Genomic DNA, 21,697 nt, shown 5'->3' on the forward strand with positions numbered 1-21,697 from the left:
CTCAGGTGTGATCGATCTAATTGCCAGGGTTATTCGTCTTCGTAAGTCAGCTAAGTCAGTGGGTTTAGTTTTGTATACAATAGTTTTCACATATCCCCATAAGAAAAAGTCTAATGGCGTCAGATCGGGAGACCGTGCTGGCCATCCCATCGATCCTCGCCTCCCTATCCACCGATCTGGAAATATTTGGTTGAGGTACTGCCGGACATTTATTTGGTAGTGGGGTGGTGCTCCATCTTGTTGAACCCATATCATATTCGCTGGAACTTGTGAGTTTCCTGGATCAGGATACAAGTTGGCCAACGTTGGCACTGCATTATTTTGCAGCAATTCTTAATAATTATCGCCATTCAAATTGCCCTCAATAAAAAGGGAACCTATGATCTGATCTTCAATAATCCCTGCCCACACGTTAACCTTTTCAGGGTATTGAGTATTGTCTTCTTGAGGATTTTCCCTGGACCAATAGCGGCAATTTTGACGATTGGCATGACCGTGAAGAGTAAAGGTGCACTTATCAGAAAACATAACATGTTCTAATTGGATCACATTGCTGTCTAACATTGCCAATCACAAAAATATATTCTCCTGTCAAAAACGTCTTCCGTGAGCTCCTGGGTGGGTATAATTTTATAGGGATGCATTTTGTTTTCTTTTAATATTCTAATAACTGATGAATAGCTAATATCGAGTACTGGGGCTGCTTTCCGAGTAGATGTATGTGGGTGTTCCTCAAACTCGAGCATAACAGCCAATTTGGTATCCTCACTTATTGCATTGGCAGCTGCTTTATTTACCTGCCTAACATGGCCCAGCTCGCGGAATTGTTTTTCTATTTTACTAATTGTTTCTTGGGTTAAAGGCAGCAAACTTCGAAATTTTTCTTGAAATAAGCGAGCTACTTCCATTTGCGTCCGTGTATTATCTCCATAGTCAATCATCTGTAGAATTGTTATTTTGTGAAATTCAAACGACTATAGCACTGACGACTACTTCTGTCATGCAACATGAGTCAACATTAAGTCCAGCATTTTAAACCAAAGTAAACAACAATTTTTAGTTTTTTTTATTCTCATATCAATAAAAAGGAATGCTGAAATAGTTTGTGCTTGCTTTATCATTACCAAGACCTAAATGGGCAAGAAGTATTAAGTGAGTTGTAGAGAATCTTAAAAAATAAATAATTTTCTTTTCTAAATGTTATTTTTTAAATTTTACTTAATATTTCCGAAACAGTCAAAGATAGGTATAGGACATTGTATACAAAATATGTCTAAAATGATCTGAGGAATTTAAAAATTAATTAACATACAGCGTGTTATGTTTAAGCTAAGCAAGTTGGTATCGACCACCGTTATCTGATACACCCTGTATAAAAAGTTTTTATGAAAAAAAAATGCGCAACTATAAAAACCAATCGTATATGTTGGAATACTATTCTTGGAATATGTACCTATATAAAATGGTAATTAGATAATCAGCTATTACACAGGATCAAATCTCAACCAAGAAATTTTAATAACGTGTTCGACATTAAAAATAAGCCCTTGTTTGGCCTATAAACGTGTCGAGAAATGATTTCTCTCTCTAAAATACAGGGTGTTAAAATTATAAGAAAAAAAGCTTTTCATTTATAATTTTTTCACTGCTTGAAATACTTCTATAAAATTTGGAACCTAGCTTTTAAGCATCAAGGACCACTTTTTGCATAAAATTATTATTTTTTTAATCTGTCATTGGGGACCGTATAGTGACTATATTTTTATACAAAAAATTACTAACTGATATTTCCAAAAATAACAATTACTGTTGAAATTTCGAAATTTCTATACTTTTTTACGAGGAACCGTTTTTGAGTAAAAAATAGAACCCATTCTCATGCATGAAGAAATAGCTAAAATCTAATATAGCAATGAAAAGTTTATCACGGTTTTGAAGCACTTAAACAACTACTACATTTAGTAGTTGTTTATGTGTAGGTACGTATTAAAAAACGTAAATGATAAATTTGGGGTTAAAATTTCTCTTTTAAATTTCCCTTTATGTTATATAGTGGTAAATTGAAACTCGGCTGAAGCACCTAGGAAGTAGGAAAGAAGATTTTCGGAAAGACACCCAGACCATTTTCTTGTAAATCAAAATTCGATTTTAAAAAAGAACCATCGACATGCTCGACCATCGACTATTTGTAACGCATAATTCAAAGCTTAAGAGAGGGTCATGAACGTCGAATTTTTTTTCTGCCAATGGATTCTTCGTTTAATTCAGCAGAATAGACAGTTTTTAAATACCATATTTTAGATAGATGAATCGAGTTTTCTTCGACATGGTGTCGTAAACCTTTCAACCAGTAACAAAGAGGAAAATAAACCCAAAGTCATAGTTTCACAAATGTGGCGTCTATTAGTTAGGTTACGCGTTTCGTCTTAAAGCATCATCAGACTTTATTTTAAGTACAATAACCTACATTAAAGAACACTTAAGTTATGGTAACTACGTCGTATATCATTATTAACTTATTGTTAGACTAACGATGTACATGAGCAAGCCCGATGACTATCTTGCATCAAACAAATTTTTGTTCAATAAAAAAACCCCGAGTTCCAAAATTCTGTATGTAAAGTCATGTACTTTTTTGCCTACTGTAGTTCACAAACTTTCTGCTCAGGTTGTAGTCGAGGTACTCTTAATAGGTACTCGACGATACCTAATCTATACCGCGAATATAGCAGTTCTTTTATTGATTAATAAAACGCCTTCTACCGCTTCTCGGTCTATCAGGCCTTATTTTGAACATTACGATTTTAAGTGCGAGACAGAATACTTACGAGCCAAACCCCACCTCTATTAACTACAAACCTTTGAGAGTTGAGAGTAGCCTTCTCCAAGTAAAGTAAAGCCCTATTCTTGCACGGTCAATCTCACTATTATGTCCTGTCGAAGCATCTTTTCACGTGAACTCTTAAAATTTAACTGTCTTGACTTTAATAGTCCAATTAAAAATTGAAAACTTACAAAAAGAATTGATAATATTTCGGGCAACAAATATGCGATCAAAAAATAAGTTGGATGAAAAAAAAATAAGTTCATAAAAATTGCGGACCGGCAAGAATTTCTTTGTATAAAAACAAAGTAATGTAAAACTTTTAAATACCCAATAAGTAACAATTTGCAGTCACCTAAGTTGAGATTACTCTTATTTTCACTAGTTGCAACGTTGTTTTCAGTGCAAAATTTAGTTGGTTTTTCAACGATGTTTATTTTCGACCAAACTTCGACGTACTGCACCTGTATCGCAACTGTTGTAAAACTGCTGTTTTCACAACGCATTTTTTTACTATAGATGGTAGCAGTAGTAATTTACACTTAAAACAACGACGTGTACAATTTTTCGAATCAAAAACCCAGTAAGAACAACGTTTCCACACCGTTAGCGAATGGGTATTACATTGCCTGATCGTCTATGTTGAGCATTTTCGCTGTAGTAAAGATGTTTAGTTCACGAACGAACTGGTTCGAATGAACTACTCTCCGTAGTAAACGAGTTGAACTAGTTCGCAACAACCTTAAAGGCTCGTTCACTGCGAACTAGATAGGCGATCGCGATCGCGATCGAGGTGACAAGGATCTAGGAGCAGAACCAAGACCGACTGAACGTAAAATCAAATGACTCATTTTGCATTTGTGCCGATCTTTCGTATTCGGTTCATTTCAGCTATAAGCTTGGTTTGTTTTGGTGGTTCCCCGATGTTTAAAGGTTATGTTTTCAATTTTGTCCAGTTTATAGATTTCAGTTTAATGTTTAATTATTATCAGTGACTAGTGAGAGTATATTTGACTTTTTTTTCTTTTGTTAAGACCGTGGAAGTATACAGTGAACTGAAAAGTTTATAATTGTATATAATAACTTCACATTATATAACATCAAAAAATGTCTAAGAAACAAAGTGTTGCCACTATAAGCAAATTTTATCAATATCGGGGGGATCGGTTGGAAACTTGACCAGACATATAAAAAAGATTCACCCTACTATAGCCGCTACAAGATCTGAGCCACCGCCACATGTTTCGAACACTGATACTTCATCATTCATTCATAGCTTCATCTTAGTTAACTATGTCTAAAATCACAGAAGGACAAACACAAAACGGTAAGTTATATTTAATATAACTGGAACTGCGTATAATATGTTAACTTTAAGGTTTGAAAATAATAAATAATAATGTGTCAAGTAAAAACAAAATAACTGGAAAAATAAAAATAGATATTTATTTCTTTTAGTGTGTAAAAAAGGTGGCTGTTAATTTAGTTAGAAATGCGCATTTGTACATAGATATAAGTCTTTTACCGCAAATTCTAGTTATTTCAATATTTGCTTGCGTTTAAAATAATTCGTTTTTAAAACGATTCTAAGAAAAATTAACTATACTTTTTAATCCGCTCATTTTAATTTCGTTAATTTAATATTGGATAATTATATTTGTAAATCATGACTATGACCTTGGACCCAGCGAAATCCACAATACTCAGAGTAAAAAATGTAAGGTGAGTCAACTGCAATCTGATATTTCAACATACTTACGAAGAACAAAGCCGATACCTCTCTCTAAAAGCAAAGAACTGGATTTTCAGTTATTAAAGATGATTGTCAAAAGATACTACCCTTTTAGTATGGTGGAAGATCCGGAATTTATCAAATTAATAGAACTTGCTGTTCCTGGATACAAGGTACCTAGCCGAAAAACAATAAGCGAGAGTCTGATGTCAAAAAGTTATGAAAAAATAAAAGAAAAAATTGAAGCACTTATTACCGTCGAATATGTAAGTGTAACTACAGACTCCTGGACTTCAATAAATAATGATAATTTTACTGCACTGACAGCTCATTATTTATTAGAATAAAATGGCTTAATAACTCTTAAATCACATTTAGTTGATTGTTTCCAGTATAATGAAAGGCATACCACCGAAAACCTGAAAGAAATCTTAAGATCAAAATTTGAACAATTTCAAATAGATAATAAAATAACCTGCGTTGTTAGTGACAATGCAGCAAATATTCTGGCGGCTGTGAGAAATGGTGGGTGGAAGTCCAAAGGTTGTTTTGCTCATTCAATTAACCTTCTAGTCCAAAATGATTTGATGAATATTTCAGACCTTTTAAATAAAATTAAGGCGATAGTAACGTTTTTCAAACAAAGTTCTTCGGCGTTAGCAAAGCTAAAAGAAATTCAGAAGCAAATGGGGCTTCCTGAACTTAAATTAAAGCAAGACGTCGTAGCCCGGTGGAATTCCACTCTAGATATGGTAGAAAGGGCGGTTACTATCAAAAAGGCCCTGATTTCCACTTTAGCCCTTGAAAACGCAGACTTAAATAGTTTCCGCCACAGATTGGGCTATGTTAGAAAAGTTGACAGACATATTGCGAATTTTTCAAGAATTCACAGAAGAAATCAGTGCTGAGAAAAACGTTACTATTTCAAAAAATCTAGTCCTTGTTTATGCAATGTATCAGCATATCCAAACCTTTTACACGCAGGAAGATATAGAGCCAGAACTTAGGGCGATACTTCACGTTTCCGCGAAAATTGCACAGCTGAAATCTAAAAAAGATTCCCAAATTTTATTTCTTAACAGCAATCTTTAGTAGTTTTAATATTAGTTATTACTTAGGTGAGTTATTCATGTGTTTGAATACCAACTTAGTTGTTCAAACAACTATGACTCATAATTAAGTTTTGAAAAAAAATTATTTTTTTGTCTTAAAATTTAAAAAGCCTTTTAAGTTGTTTAAATAAAAATTTCATTCAGTTGCTATCAATTTTTGGATAAATAAAAACCATTTTATTTGTCCTTTTTTCATTGTATTAAGTTTATTTATTTAGTTGTTTTAAATTTTTTTGAATTAAACGTCTAAAAGTCTGAAAACTATGTATTTTATCATGTTTTCCTCATTCGAATAATTTTTAGAAGGTTAAAATTGTTCATTCTAGTTATATACTATAAAAGTAAACGTGAACTACTGTGAACTAGTGAACTAGTTCAATGAACTATTCTGGATTATGAACGAGACCGAGTGAACTAGTTCACGTAAATGAACTAAAAATCCCATCTCTACGCTGTAGAGGGAGCTTTTTGACATGTTAAGAGTTTTAAGAAGAAGATGAAAAACAAAGGTAGAAAGAATAAAGGAAGAAAAAAATAATTAATTCAACATAACCTACTTAATCTATATTTTTATTTTTATAATTAATTTTTTGCTTGGAATTATTGGGATTTATTATTTTCGTTTTGCTTTAAAAAATGAAGAGATATAAAGACTAACTATTCTGCAACTTACTACAGACGCAAAAAAAAACTTGCAATGGAAGCAAAAATGCCTACAACTAGTTGACCTAAAGTTGATATGGATTATGTAGAATCAATGGAAGTGGCGGAAGATAGCGGTGAAAAGGTTTGTATTAAATTTTACATATTTAAAGGTTAAAATACTGGGTTTACTTTTTGTAAATGGTTTCCTTCATGGTTTCTTCCCTATATCCTAGTTTATAGACTTTCTTTACACAAAAGACTAACTAAATTTGATTTTTTAGGATTTATATAGCAGCAGCAATGAGAACTCATGAGAATGTAATGTTAACATTTCGAGTTTATATTTTTCGAAGAGCTTATGATTTTTTTTTGTAAAAGTTAATGTTTTTGTTTATTAAAGTTTGTAAAAAAACGTGCTGCATACGTGCAACAAACTGCAAACATTAATTGAATTATTAAAATTTTAAGTTAGGTCCTTCCGTTCTTCCTCTTGCTTCAGGCTAACCAGGGACAACGACAGTGGGTTTCTTATGTAACCAATAAAAAAAATTACTTATTATTTTTTTTTCGAAATCCGCTATAAATTTAGGGCGCGCGTGTTATTTAGGGCTAAAATAACATCTTTTTACAGTAAACTATGTTCCGTTTATAAATTAAGTGCTTGTAAATCTTTCAAAACGGTTATTTTACTCAAATAATTTAACGGGTAGTCACTGTGTAACGTTGAGACAACCAAAAAAATCTCTTTTAAATTGGTATAAAGCGGGGTTGTCTCTACCGTTAAGACAACGTAACAATGCAACGTTGTCGCGTCAAAAAATTGCTAATTGGGTAACGTATACGGGATGTCCTATAAATAATGGTAATTAATTTTATAGATTTCGTTTAAAAAAATATGGAGGTTTAGTTAAACTTTCCTAGCCCAAAAGTGAAAAACAATCAAGATACAGGGTGATACACTTAATGAAATTGTTATGAATTTTGGCTATAAATTTAGACAATGATCTTTTTTTATATAGCAAATCTTAAAACTAACCATTTTTAAAATTATTCCATAGACCACCACCAGCAACTCGCAAAACAAGCATTAATTTTTTTTAAATTTCGTAACTATTTTGCTTTAAAAAGGTACACTTCAAAAATCTCGCTACGATTATAACGCTTTTTGACATATTTCCATTTAAAGTTTTCAATTTACTCAAAAAAATTATATTCATGAGCTATTTAAATTGCTTTACTACATTTCGATTGAATAATAAAATACAAAAGATAAATTTAAAATAACTATGAATATTTGCTAGTAGACCATCGATATGTGCGGAATGACATAAGCAGTTAATATTTTTACCATTAACTTCATGTATCCTCATTTGCAAATATCGAATGGATTAAAGGCTGGACTTCGTACAGGCCGAGGTGGATTATTCTACGTTATATGCATCAGATACACTAAATAACAATAACTAACAAAATTAACAATAAGAATACAATAAAAAGTAATAAATAACATTACTAAATGTGTGAGTTTGAATTTTTATAACCACTCATCAAAGTAACTGACAAGAACATAAATCCTGACAATAGCAATGACACTTATAATAATTCATATTGTCAGGCACAGCCTACGTAATAAGTATTTTAACCTGAAGTAGGAAAATAAAATTTTATCTTGAGCACATTGAAAACTTTAAATGTAAATATCTCGAAAAGGGCGAATCGTAGCAAGATTTTTGAAGTGTACCTTTCTTAACCATAACCGTTTGCACAATGCATGTTTTAAATTATGCCAAGCCTAAAAAAGTTACGGCGTTTAAAAAAATCAAAATGTTGCTGGTGATAATTTTAATTCTCTATATTCTACTCTTTTCCTATGACATAAAAAGTTTAAATTTTAGGATTTATCATATAAAAAAACAATTGTAAAAATGTTGCTAAAATAGAAGAATAAAGTAAAAAATAATAGTAATAAATAAAGTAAAGTAAAAAAAGAAGAATAATCATTTATTTCTCTATATTATAATAATATATTATTTATGGCCAAAATTCAAAAAAATTACATTAAGTTTATCACCCTGTACCTTGGTTTTATTTGACCTTCGGACTAGATTTAAGATTTAAGCTAACTTAATTAAAAAAAAAAATAAATTTGATGTTAAATTATTTACCATTATTTCATTTTTTATTTTTGTAGAGAAACAGTACCCCTGATCCCTAGTTACTTTATTATCAGTATATAACAAAAAATATAAATACATATTTAACATATTTCAACAAGAAAAAAAAATTCTATCTAAATCTAAATTTAAGAAAATTATTTATTGGACAATAATAAAGACATTTTTTGGATGATATGTGTTAACTAGAATGTACTAAATTATATATTTACTTTATTTTTTCTTAAGTTTATATTGCTATTGTTTCATGTTTTTTCATTCTTAATTTTAAAATCAGTTTTTTTACACGGTGCTTTACACTACCCACTGTTGCCATCGCATTCGCATTGTCGAGCCACTAAGCCAATTATGTTACACTTACTAATAACAAAGTCTAGATATGTTTCAACATATATAGACTTTGCTAATAATTTAAATTCAAAACGTTTATTTGCCAATAACAAAAATTACAGACTAATTGTACGTATGATGTAAGTGAAGTCAGCAAATAGGAATGCATCTCGATAAAAACCGTCTCTCAAAAGTATCTCTGCAAGAGGCACTTTTAAGTGATACATCCTTAAGAAAAAGCAACAAAAAAAGAAACAAAATAAAAAGAAAACAAAAAAAAATTACGTAAAATTATTTTTTTCGACTCATTTTCATAATGAGAGCTTAAAAAAAAACAATTTATTTATATTTATGTACACAGGGCAGGGGTAGGCAACGACTGAATCAGGGAAGTACAGGAGAGGAAACACATCCAATATATATAAATATACAGTGCATCCGTAAAGTAGCGGATAAATTTAATTAAAATGAAATGGACCATTTCTGTCGATTTTAATATTGGGTTGAGGGTTTTTCTACGTGGAAATTAAATATACAGGGTGACTCAAAAAAAGACATGACGTCATCATTATGTTTTTTAACTGGAAACCACAATTGTTTAATGCAGAATCAAAAAGAACACATTTTTTTATAAAGGATATGGTACAAAATAAATAATGGTTACATAAGCAATTTTGAACGAAAAACGATGACAAAATGTAAAATTAAAGAAATACATATCTAAATTAAATGTTGGTATTTTGGTGCAACTATTTCAAGTATTTTTACATTTGCAAGTGGTGTTTATTCTTTTTGAGAGACGAAAGCAGTGTCATCCTGCGTTTTATTAGTAACTACACTTTATTACCTACTGTTATTGTATGAAATATGAGCAAATTAACCAAACGTGAAAGAATCGACATCTTGTGCATGATTGGTTTCGGAGAAACACTATTCATTTGTACCATATCCTTTGTAAAAAACATGCATTTTTTCTGATTCTGTATTAGAAAAGTGGTGGTTTTCATTTAAAAAACATATTGATGACGTCGTATCTTTTTATTTGGGTCACCCAATATTAAATTCTACGGGTTCGGGCATTTATTTCAGAAACAGTCCATTTCATTTTTATTGAATTTATCCGTTACTTTACGGATACATTGTATATAATATGATACAGGTATATCTTGTTAAATGCGAGACGAAAATGTAAGTGTAGGCTTGACCCAGTACAGCTACATGAATATGACACAACCTGAATGAAAAGAGACTGGAAAAAATCCAATTCACATTCATCTCAATACATATTTATTTATTAAGCATCATACTGTGACTGCATAAGCATATTTTTTATGTATTTCTTATACTTGTAAAAAGAATAATCTTTAACAAAATGAGGCAAATTGTTTCATAAATGAACTGCAACGTAACTAAATGATTTTTGAAAAGCCGCTGTTGTACGTTGAGGAACCCTAAAAATATTAAACCGTCTGGTATTACGGTTGTGTTCATGCACATTGAAAAGTTTTCTTCGATATGGTGGGTTTCCCGACTTTAAAATTATGTATATGAAAGAGAACATGTGATATTTACGATTTTTTGACATTGAAAGAATAAAATGAATATTAAGATATGGGGTGATATGACTTCTGTAGCAAATATTAAAGGAAAAATGCATATAGGAATTTTGCACTTTTTGATTAGAAGATGAAACTGAAGATGTAATTGAGTTATTGTAGATTACATCACTATAATCAAACAATGGTAATATTAAAGAATTGAAAAAAATATACTTGGTTTCACGATAAGTACGCTGTAGATTATTTAAATATTTTCTGAAAAAGACAAAGTATTATCAAAATAATACCCAAATTTTTTGCAGCATTAGGTACTTGATTTCTATTTGAACCACAAAGTTTTGATAACATAACATAACATGTTCTATGTTATTTTTATTGGATCTTCTTACTTCTAAGAGATACGATTTTGAAGTGTTTAGTTTCAAATTATGAGCCTTAGCATATATATGTAAATTATTTAAGTCGGAATTAAATTGTGTTTGTGAGTGTAGTAAGGAGTTCAATAAGAACGATGTATAAATCTGAGAATTATCTGCGTGTTGTTGTAGTTTTGAATAAAATATAGTATTTTTCATAGCAGCTACGTATAATAAGAGTAATGAGGGTCCTAATAGAGATTCCTGAGGTACCCCAGTGGTAAAAGAAATAAATTCAGATTTTGAGTATACGGGGTGAGAATCAATCTCCACGCATTGAAACCTGCTGGTCAGGTAGAATCTTAGTAAGGCAATTGAAGTATTAGAAAAACTAAATAAATTCAATTTAGCTAGCAGCATATCATGATTTAGAGTGTTAAATGCCTTACTAAAATCCAGCAAACATAAGGTTGTTAGTTGTTTTTGTTCTTCATAGTTCCTGATATCATTCCTAAGATTTAAAAGACAAGTGGTTGTACTAAATTTCTAAACCTAAACCCGAACTGACATTAAGGTATAATTTTATAGGCATTTGAAAATGCAATAATTTGATTAAACATGTGTCTCTCTAGAACCTTAGACAAAACAGGTAAAATACTTATAGGGCGTAAATCTTTAGCTTTTTGGGATCTGAGACTTTTGAAAATGGTTTAATGATTTCTTCCTTTTTTCCACAAGTCTGGAAATTGATTTTCTATGATACAAGAATTAATAATATTAAGAAGCGGTTTTCTATAAAACGGAAAGCAAGCCATAACATCTCTTATTGATAATACATCATGGCCTACTGAATTAGTACCAATTAATGCTATAATTTCTTTTAAAGTAATCTCATCCATAAAATTAAAATTTAGTATATTGGGGAAATTGAGAGCTTTGTTAGTTATTTTGATAGAAGGAAATTTTTTATTTGCAAGTAGTGTCATTCAATTTATCAGAAGTAGCAAAGAAGTCATTGAGTACATTTGCCTCAGATAATGCGGCAGGTATATTGTAATAATTTTTTCTTTGTATAATATTTAACTTTTTAATACTCTATATATAATAATGTCATATGCTTAATCTTAAATAGCCCGTTTCAAGTTCTGAAGATATGGGAAGATAAATAAGAAGTTATAGCAAGGAAACCATTTTAGAAATGTAGCTATTTATACAAATATTTGCTTTCTCCAATCGGCCTCTTATACAGCGCCATTAAATGCATTTTACATGAAAATTAATAATAAAGCAAAATTATCTAATATTGCCAGTTTTTCTTTTCTAATCAAATCAAACTGGAAGGAAAGGACGAAAGAGAAAAAAGGTAAAATTATTGTCTTTCTTAGCGATAACATTAAGGGCCAATAAAAAGATCTACTTTAAAAAAACACAAAAGAATAGAAAATTAGAATTTACAAAGAAAAAGAAAAATATGCATACTATTGAAAAATAATATAAAAGTTAACTACAGTTTTGTGTCCCAAAAAGAATATATATTAATAAAATAAAGTATAATGCTAATATAAATCATTGTCAAGGATATTTGGTTTGTTTCCTTTTTTCACAATCTTTTTATATATGTATTATTTCTTTATATTTATTGTTTTTGAGTATCTTAATAATTAAAAAAATATTGTTTTTTCTTAAAAAACTCACAAACTGACTTAGCCCTACGGAACCTTTTACCTTAATATGGCTTAGATCAAGCTTTTTTAAAGAAAAATTGTATTATAAAATATTTCTATAAATTTTATTTACAACAGATATATATCATATCGACTCACCTTGTATAATTTGCAGTTTCAAGTCAATTTATCAAACTACTAAGCTATTTACGTGATGTCGCACTATGGTTGGCATTTACACCTCAATCAAAGAAAAATTATGATAACAGTAAAATGGTCAAGTTCGGTTATTAAGCAATGATATATTGTACAATGATTTTAATCGAAAAGTAATGTTATTAACTGCCCCAGCGACCTTACAAACGAAATCATGTAGAGTCTCTATGCGACACAATTCCGCTATACTTATTACTTCCTATACAGGGTCTTTATAAATTATTGTATTTTTTATTTAATTCTTGATTCAATTAATTGAATCAAATTTATTCTAAAAATCTCTTGTTACTGTTTATACAAACAGTTTTATCATTTTTATGTATAGGAATATTTGGATAACAATACATAAATATATTTGATTCATAAATTGTTTACTTAGCACATTGAAAGGCTTTCAATGTTCTAAGATTGTTTACTTTAAATATTAATATATTTATTTGCAAGTTGTTCTAATAAAAAAAGATTTGATTGAGGAAAATTAGTATTATCTTGTATTGTTAATAGTAAAAGAACATAACAGGATCGAAAAATCGCATTACATTGCTAAAATATTTTATTACGGTTTTTTTTTAAATTTATTGTTTTTTATTTTTTCATTTCCTCAAAAATTTCATTTAATTTTAATAAAACCTAACAAGAACATTTCTTATTATGTTATTATCTACAAATTTTTTCAGATAAAAATCAAAAAATTTTTAACAAATAAAAGTTTGACTTTTTTTATAATAAAGATACAAAAATAACATAATTAATATATAGAGGAGAATATTTAATTCTGTATTTCAATATTTAATTTGAAAGTTAAAGTTCGTGTACTATTGCTATTGATCAGTGGAATCAGTGTTTCTATTTCTTAATGACTAAAACAAATTGTAAACAATTACTTAAAATTTTATTGTAGCAATATTATTGAAAAAAAAAATTGAACCTTGTAAACCAGCAAAGTCTTAAGACAATATTTAAAAAAAAATAGTTTTTTTAATAAAAATAAAAAGATAAATTCAAGCAAATATTTAAATTTTTTTATCTCAAAAGATATGTAGTTTTATAAGAGATAATTAGGGATATTTTCGTTAAGATCCGTTAAGGGCATTATTCACTCATAAATTCCTGTTTCCTAGATAACTTTTAAATTTTACAATATTTTTTAATGCGGTTTTCACTAGTGAAATGTACATATTTTTTTCAAGAGTTGATAGGTGCTAGTTTTTTTAATTTCTAAAATTTTGATATTTTTACTTAAAAAAAAAAAAATATCTAAAAAAATGCTTCCACACGTCTCTAGCTATGTACATCAATTTTAGAAACATTATATCGAAAAACCATTATAAAAAAATTAATAATAAACCTTTGAGAATGGACATACAACTTGCATTTGCAAACAGGCATTTGTCTTACAATTTCTTGAACCGCCGATAAGTTTAGTATCATTTGGCAACAACGCACGCACGGCTGGTGCTAGCTTGAATCAAAATAAGAAATGCGCGACGCTTGTTCGGCTTGATCTGCGCAAACGACGGTATCGGCTATTGGTTTTATTGTTTTAGATTTGGCGGGAAGATTCATTTTGGCAAGATTTTTTATTTTACTGCCTGAAATCATAGATTTTATGCATAATAGAGGCATGGAAATTCGAAACCCATCTAGAACTTAAATCCCATTTTAAGCTATAAATGACAATTTTGGTATTACATTTGTTTGGTTTTTCTTTTTACATTTTCAGTAGAATATACCACTTCGCTATATTATAATTTTCATATTTGTACACTTACTATAACTGTTTGTATATTTATTTATAGGGTAGGGTGGGCCGCTATGAGACATGGGCAACGATGAGACATCTTTATATTTCCAATCGTTTACGCGATAGCCATCTATCGGTCGCACAATATACTATTCTGTAAGCGCATGACCTGAATATAAATTTTTTCGCGCCGCTGGATCAGTCGTCTTCTAGATTTTGTGGAAAGTGCACGTGGCGAGGTCGATTTTTTTTTCATGTATTGTTTTGATATTTTTTTTTTGAGTGATCTATAAACCCTAAAGGTAAGACAGTTATATGCATTTGTAAATTGACCTTTTAGCTAATTTTTAAATGTAACTTTTAAAAGACAACTTTAGTTTTACTGTATAATAATAATAATATTTCTTCCTAAATATACAAATGAGCCACAATAATGCAATTTATTTGAATGTAGTAGTGTATAACCTAGTGTGTACTACTGCTAGCATATTGTTTTACCTTTGCAGATGTCAAGAGGACGAACAAAAAAGAGCCAAAAAGGAACCTTTAAAGAAGAAAATATGAAAAGAGCGGTTCAGCAAGTTTTAGTAGGAACAAATCAAAAGGAGTTAAGTTGTCTCTTAGGAAAGCTGCAGAAGAAAACAATTTATCGTTTCAAACGTTGCAAAGGTATGTTAAAAAAAAACAAAATAAAGCCAATCCCAATGACATTGTTTTAATGAAAAGCAATTATAAGCATCGCCTGGTTTTTAATAAAGAGGAAGAAAAGGATTTAGTCAATTACATTATTAAATGTTCGAAAATGTGCTACGGGAAAACTACAAAAGATACCTGCTGGTATCGACTAGTTACGGGGTTTTTTAAAAAGACATGCAAAAGAATTAAGCATACGTCAACCAGAAGGATGTAGTCTTTCAAGAGCAACTTCGTTTAACAAACATAATGTAAATTAATTTTTTGACAACCTTGAAAAAGCGTATAGTCGGTCTGAGAAGTTTTCTGACGGTACACAGATTTATAACCTAGACGAAACTGGAACAACAACTGTTCAAAAACCAAAAAAAGTTCTGTCGTCGAAAGGTATCAAACAAGTAAGTCAATGTACTAGTGGAGACCGAGGAGTTTTGATTACAACATGTTGCATAATAAGTGCTACTGGTAATACACTGCCCCCAATAATGGTGTTCCCCAGAAAAAAAATTAAAAATCATATGTTAAACGGGGCACTGGCAGGAACATTAGGACTGGCTTCTACTTCAGGTTGGATGAACTCCGAATTATTTCCGTCTGTTATGGAACATTTTATTCGACATAGTGGGTCGTCCAAAGAAAATCCCACTATTTTAATCATGGACAATCATGAGAGCCACCTTGGGATTAAAACTCTGAATTTGGCTAAGAACAATGGAGTCATTCCAGTCACACTTCCACCACATTGTAGTGATAGATTGCAGCCACTGGACATATCAGTATTTGCGCCATTTAAGGCGAATTATAATACTGCAGTTGACTCTTGGCTTTTGCATCATCCGGGTAATCCATTATCCATTTACGAAATTGCTGCTTGTGTTGGAATAGTATTCGAACGGTCTATGACTCCGTCCAATATAAAATCAGGCTTCAAGAAGGCCGGAATTTACCCTTTTGACAAAAATGTCTTTACGAATGACGATTTCCTGTGCAGCTCTGTTACCGATAGAGAAATTTTAAATATTAACAATACAGAAGTTTCCACCGTGGATGAAAATACTTCATCAACATCATCTAAAGTAGCTCAGACAGTTACCAATGATACACTTAATGATCAGTCACCAAAATTGAAATTGTTTATAAGCCCAGAAATATTTAAGGGATACCCAAAAGCAGGAATGAGAAAGGTTTCTAATAGTCAGCGTAGAAAAATTACTGCATTCCCACTGATACCCTGAGAAAAATATGTTTAAAAAAAATACCAGGAAAAAATTGAAAAAGACAAATTAAAAAGAAAACACAAAGATGACAAATAAAAAGCTGCCACCCGGAATTTATTTGCAAAAAAAAGAAGGTTGATTTCAATGATATATTTTCGTCTGAGGAAGATGGAAGTTTATCTTTTGCCGACTCTGACCAGGATTCCACAGACTGGATTCCCGAGAATGATCCTTCAGCATTTGAAGAACTGGATCGAAATCGCAAACCTGACGACTTTGTATTAGTGTCATTTAGTGCCAAAAATGATAATATATTCTATGTTGGAAAAGTGATAAATCTGGAAAGTTCCAGCAATGAAGTAGAAGTAAAGTTTTTGCGGAAGTCGGTAAAATTCAGCGGACATTTCATATATCCTTTGGAACCTGATGTAGGAATGGTTCCTTTAAATGACGCTAAATGATCTTACCGCCACAATCTCATTTGGGTAAAACAGAACGTTTACAGGAATGTCTAAAATTCGAAATTCAGTTTAGCAATATAAATTTACGCTAAAGTTCTTTTTTTACCAAGAAAAATAAATGATTGTTTGATTTTTGGCATATTTTACATTGACAAATCTTATATTTTTGTGTTTTTTTCGTTTAAGTACATATTTTTAGTTGTCAAAACCGCCATTTAATAAAGTTTTATAAAAAACATGTTTTTTTCACATATGTCTTATGTCTTATGGTGGCCCACTTTTCTGGGCCTCCATGATACATCTTAAAAAAAAAGAATGTTGTAAAATTCACTCGCAAAACTATTAATTTAAAACTTTTTTTAATGTTTTGTTTTAAGATTAACATGATTATAAATATCATTCTTTAAAACCTAACATTTACACAAAACTATATTTTTTAATTTTAAAAAACTTTTTCCGTCTCATGGTGGCCCACCCTCCCCTATACTTACTATAACTATTTAATAATGTTTAATATTCTATACAGCTTGTTCTAGAACATGTACCTACGTCATTATAAGTAGGTAAGTCCATAAAAGCAAAACAAAAATAAGTACTTTAATGTAACCAATTCAAAATTTTTATTATCTTCGTGGTGTGGTGGAGAATATGTGTGATTTTGCATTCCCTCATTCTAAAAAAATGTGTCTCTGAGACGTGTTATTTTGTTTATTATTTTCTCGTTACACATCAATTTTCAAGTTATAGCATGTTGTATTTGAAAGTGAGACTCACATTTTTTTTAAATTTATTGAGGAATTGATTAACTTTGGAGTTTATTTTATTGTTCTTTGATGAAGCTTACGCGGGTGTCTATAATCTAGTTTTTGTATTCTGATTGCTAAGAACTGTTTTAGGCATATTTAAAAGTGATTAACATTTTTAAAGGATTTTTTTTTTACAATATACGACTGATTCTACACCCTCTTTGACGAGAACTCTAGCTAAAATATACGAAATGTATATATCGAAAAAAAAATTTGTTTTAATCTGTAGGGTTGATCCCACCCTTTTTTTGACGAAAGTCACTCACATGTCTCTAATTTATTATTTATATCTTGATTACTAAAAATGGTTTTAGGTACATATATTTGAAAGTGAGACAAAATTATAAAAATGTTTATACCCCCCTATATAAAAGCATTTTATATGAATAAATTAAATCCGTCAATCTGAATAGTAAGTAAACTATATTACCAGAAGAACATGAGGATATTTTGATTGAACCGATACAAAAATGTTATTTTCTTTTTTGAATCAAATGTCCAAAATACGTATGCATTCTCAACCTCCCTCTACCAGGAAATGCATTTTTTTGGGTATTATAAGCTTCTCTACCATTACCTTTCAATTGGTCAATAATTTAGCCTGAACTACACTTTATAGTTCGTATTTGCTAAGAAATATTTTAAAATCAATTTTTAGGTTGTCTGACAAGTGTATAAAATGATCGTTTTTTTATGAATGGGAAATTATCAAGTAAAAGTTAAATAACTTTTTACGCACTAGTGCATAAAAAAATTAAACTTTATAAGCCCTGAGAAGTGAGTACTTTACGCACTAAAGTAGAAAAAAGATTTTTTTTATTTAAATATTAAAAATATATTATTTCTGTCATATAAAAAGAGATACAAACTTTTACAGAGTCAATTATAAACGTAATCGCAAACAAATAAACACAAAAAGCACGCAAAATAATAAATCTACATAGACGATATCATCAAATAAGAAATATTTATTTTTGCTTTTTTCCTTGTTTGGGTTTATATCAGACAATTTATGACTGTATTTTTCTCTCTTTCATATTCAGTTCTCAAATGCAGCGTCTTGAAAATATAACTTAATACCGCTATTAGAAATTATAGGTTCTTGAATATATTCCGCTTTTATCGACAAAATTAAAAAGAGACCTGTTCTTTGACCTTCGATCTTCAAAAAGAAAAAGTTCACTAAAGTGATTCTACGTTTACTTGATTGTACATAATAGATCCAGAGAAGTCAAAATTACTGTCTGTAATAGCTGTAATAAATCTACTTATGAACTATAGTGAATGACCCATAATATACAGTGCATACCAAAAGTTATTCATTTAAAATTCAGAAGTGTGTTCGAAAAAAAAACGCTCGGACCCGCCGATTTTTATTTCAAGTTGCGCATTTTTGTACGTGAAGTTTGTATATACAGGGTTGCTCAAAAATAAATTACGACCCTCAACTTCATTTTTTCAAATGAAAGCACTTTTTTTTATTTCATCTTTGAATTTTGCGTGGAATTCTACGTATGTTTCATGCAGCATGTCCTATACCTAAAGTCAACAGTTATCCAAAAAAAGACGATTCATGTAACAAATAAAAAAAATAACAAAAATTAAGTTAAATGTTCAAAATGATTGCCATTCACGCCTTGACAATATCCAAGGCGATCAATAAAGTCTCGTTGCACATTTTTCAATCATTTCCGGAGTTATGGCGCGCACTTCTCTGCGAATTCTCTCTTTTAAGTCGTCTAGATTATTTGGCCTATTAAGAAATACCTTCGTCTTGAGGTATCCCTACAAAAAAAAAGTCCATTGTTGTTAGGTCAAGCAACCTAGCAGACCATTCGATGGGTCCTCTCCTTCCTATCCACCGATTGGTAAAGGTTTCATCCAAAAATGTACGCACAGTGGCAGCATAGTGCGGAGGAGCGCCATCTTGCTGGAAAATTAGTTTTTCGTCGGGATAGTCTGGGTCCAATGGATTTGGAAATAAAGCTAGTAATGCTGAAACTAATTCAAATTGGAGAAAATCGAGATACACTTGTCCCGTTACAGTCTGTTCAAATAAAAAGGGACCTATTACTCTTCCGTGCACTATTCAACAGCACATATTTACTTTTTGAGGGTACTGGGTGTTTACCTCCATCATCCAATGCGGATTTTCTGTTGCTCCATATCGACAATTTTGTCTCTTTTGTCTTGTTTTTGTTCACACTACCATTCAAACAGAACGTGGCTTCATCGGAAAAAATAATATTTGTTACTATATTATTATTTAGATTGCACATGTTTTGTAAGCGTTTACAAAACTCAATTCGCCTATCGAAATCCTCTTAAAATAACTCTTGCACAGGAGTAACTTTGCAGGGGTGATATTTGTGCTTTTTAACTGTTCGGTGAACTATAGATTTCGCGATGTGTAAATTTGCCCCAATCTGCGACAGAGGAGTGCATGGATTTTCTTCCAAATAAAGCAAAACGTCAAGTTGTTCATTTTTATCTCGAGCAGGATGACCAGATTTCGGCAGATCTATAACATGACCGAATTTTATAAATTTAGCCTCTATTCTACTCACCACCTTTTGACATATCGGAGGACGATCAGGATGGATTTCATTGAATAATTGAGCAGCTTTTCTTTGAGTACGTGTTCTATCACCAAACCCAAGCATGCACAAAATTTCTTTTTTTTCTCATTACTTACCTTACCACTTTACCATTTAACTTTACCTTTACCATTGTGAAAGCCGCAACTTTGCTCGTACACTTCACACTTGACAATATCTGTTTGGCGTACAACTGTCATACAGTTTCTATGAAAATACACGGTCACCAGCCAATAATGAAAAACACGAATGAATGGAATTTTGCTCTGTATAAAAATTCTCAGAGATAAGGTGACTCGTAAGGTGAACTTCAATAATAATGTTTGGTCGTCTTTTTTTCGATAACTGTTGATTTTAGGTATAGGACATGATGCATGAAACATACGTAGAATTCCACGCGAAATTCAAAAATGAAATAAAAAAAGGTGCTTTCATTTGAAAAAATTAAGTTGATGGTCGTAATTTATTTTTGAGCAACCCTGTATATACACATTTCACGTACAAAAATGCGCAACTTGAAATAAAAATCGACGGGTCCGAATGTTTTTTTTTCGAACACACCCCTGAATTTTAAATTAATTTAGACATAACTTTTGGGATGCACTGTATAATAAAAGAACATTTAAAAGCGATAAATTATGCAGATACTGAAAAGAAATAATTATGTCTACATACGAAAAATGTTTCCGACCAATTAACTCTTAATGAAGCCTTGTATATTAAAACTTGTTATTAACGCGTTAAATGAATCTTGTTTTCTTTACAGGAATATTCTAGCATTTATTGAGAACTTCTCTATTCAGTCAATGTCTTACCTAAATATTTCCAGAATATCCGCTTATATTTTTTGGAGTATTCTTTTCATACTAGTAGAAACTACATATAGACTACTATTATAATATCTTATTTGTATTGGGTTTAAAGTCTAAAAATAATTTTTTTTTCTAAATTATTTCTATTAAAAATCATTTGTTTAAATATTTTAGTCAAATTTATAAGAAAATTTCAATTCCAAAAAAAAAAATATATGTATCCAGTCTAAAAATAATCACAAACTAAATAAGACCACAAATAAAATTTATTTTATTTGAAAAACTTTCTTAACTTTCCTTTAACTTTTTCTTAAATATTATTAATCATAAGTGATTTCAAAATTTCAATTTAGTATTCCCTTAATTAATATTCAATTTGACAATATTAGTAATAATGGCAACATTTAATTTTTTGCTTTATTTTTAATTTTATGTTTCCAGTTTCGCGGCCGAACATCGTCAATTTATTTCGAGACTTGAAGGAATATCAGGATAAAAACAATTTATTGGACTGAATTCAGGAGCTTCGGAAATGTCACATATAGGCATTTGCTAACTTAATATAAAACACTTAAATATAAGATTAAGTTTTATTAAAAATCACTCATAATAGCACGTTTCTTATAGCTATCACAGGACCTAAGGTCTTAAAATATATAAATCCGTTAATAAATTTCATCCAAAAAAGATCGCATAAATGCAAAGGCACTGAAAATCAGTGATTTATATCCAAAACGCCACTTATTTTTATTAGT

The 21,697-nt window shown here is 30.4% G+C and overlaps 1 protein-coding gene across 4 annotated transcripts in view; it reads right to left on the minus strand.

Moving 5' to 3' along the window:
* The window catches only part of LOC126750633 (vasoactive intestinal polypeptide receptor 2-like), a 263,640-nt gene that overhangs the window by 31,163 nt on the left and 210,780 nt on the right, over window positions 1-21,697 (minus strand). The window contains exon 1 of one of the 4 annotated variants that reach the window (XM_050460315.1): window positions 12,556-12,575. The exons of the other annotated variants lie outside the window; for them this stretch is intronic. The gene's annotated coding sequence lies outside the window, so the exon portion shown is untranslated. Of the gene's footprint in view, window positions 1-12,555; window positions 12,576-21,697 lie in introns of those variants that run through there. 4 annotated transcript variants of the gene reach the window in all.

Source organism: Anthonomus grandis, chromosome 1, assembly GCF_022605725.1.
Source record: "Anthonomus grandis grandis chromosome 1, icAntGran1.3, whole genome shotgun sequence".
In the NCBI taxonomy this organism is placed as follows: Eukaryota; Metazoa; Arthropoda; class Insecta; order Coleoptera; family Curculionidae; genus Anthonomus; species Anthonomus grandis.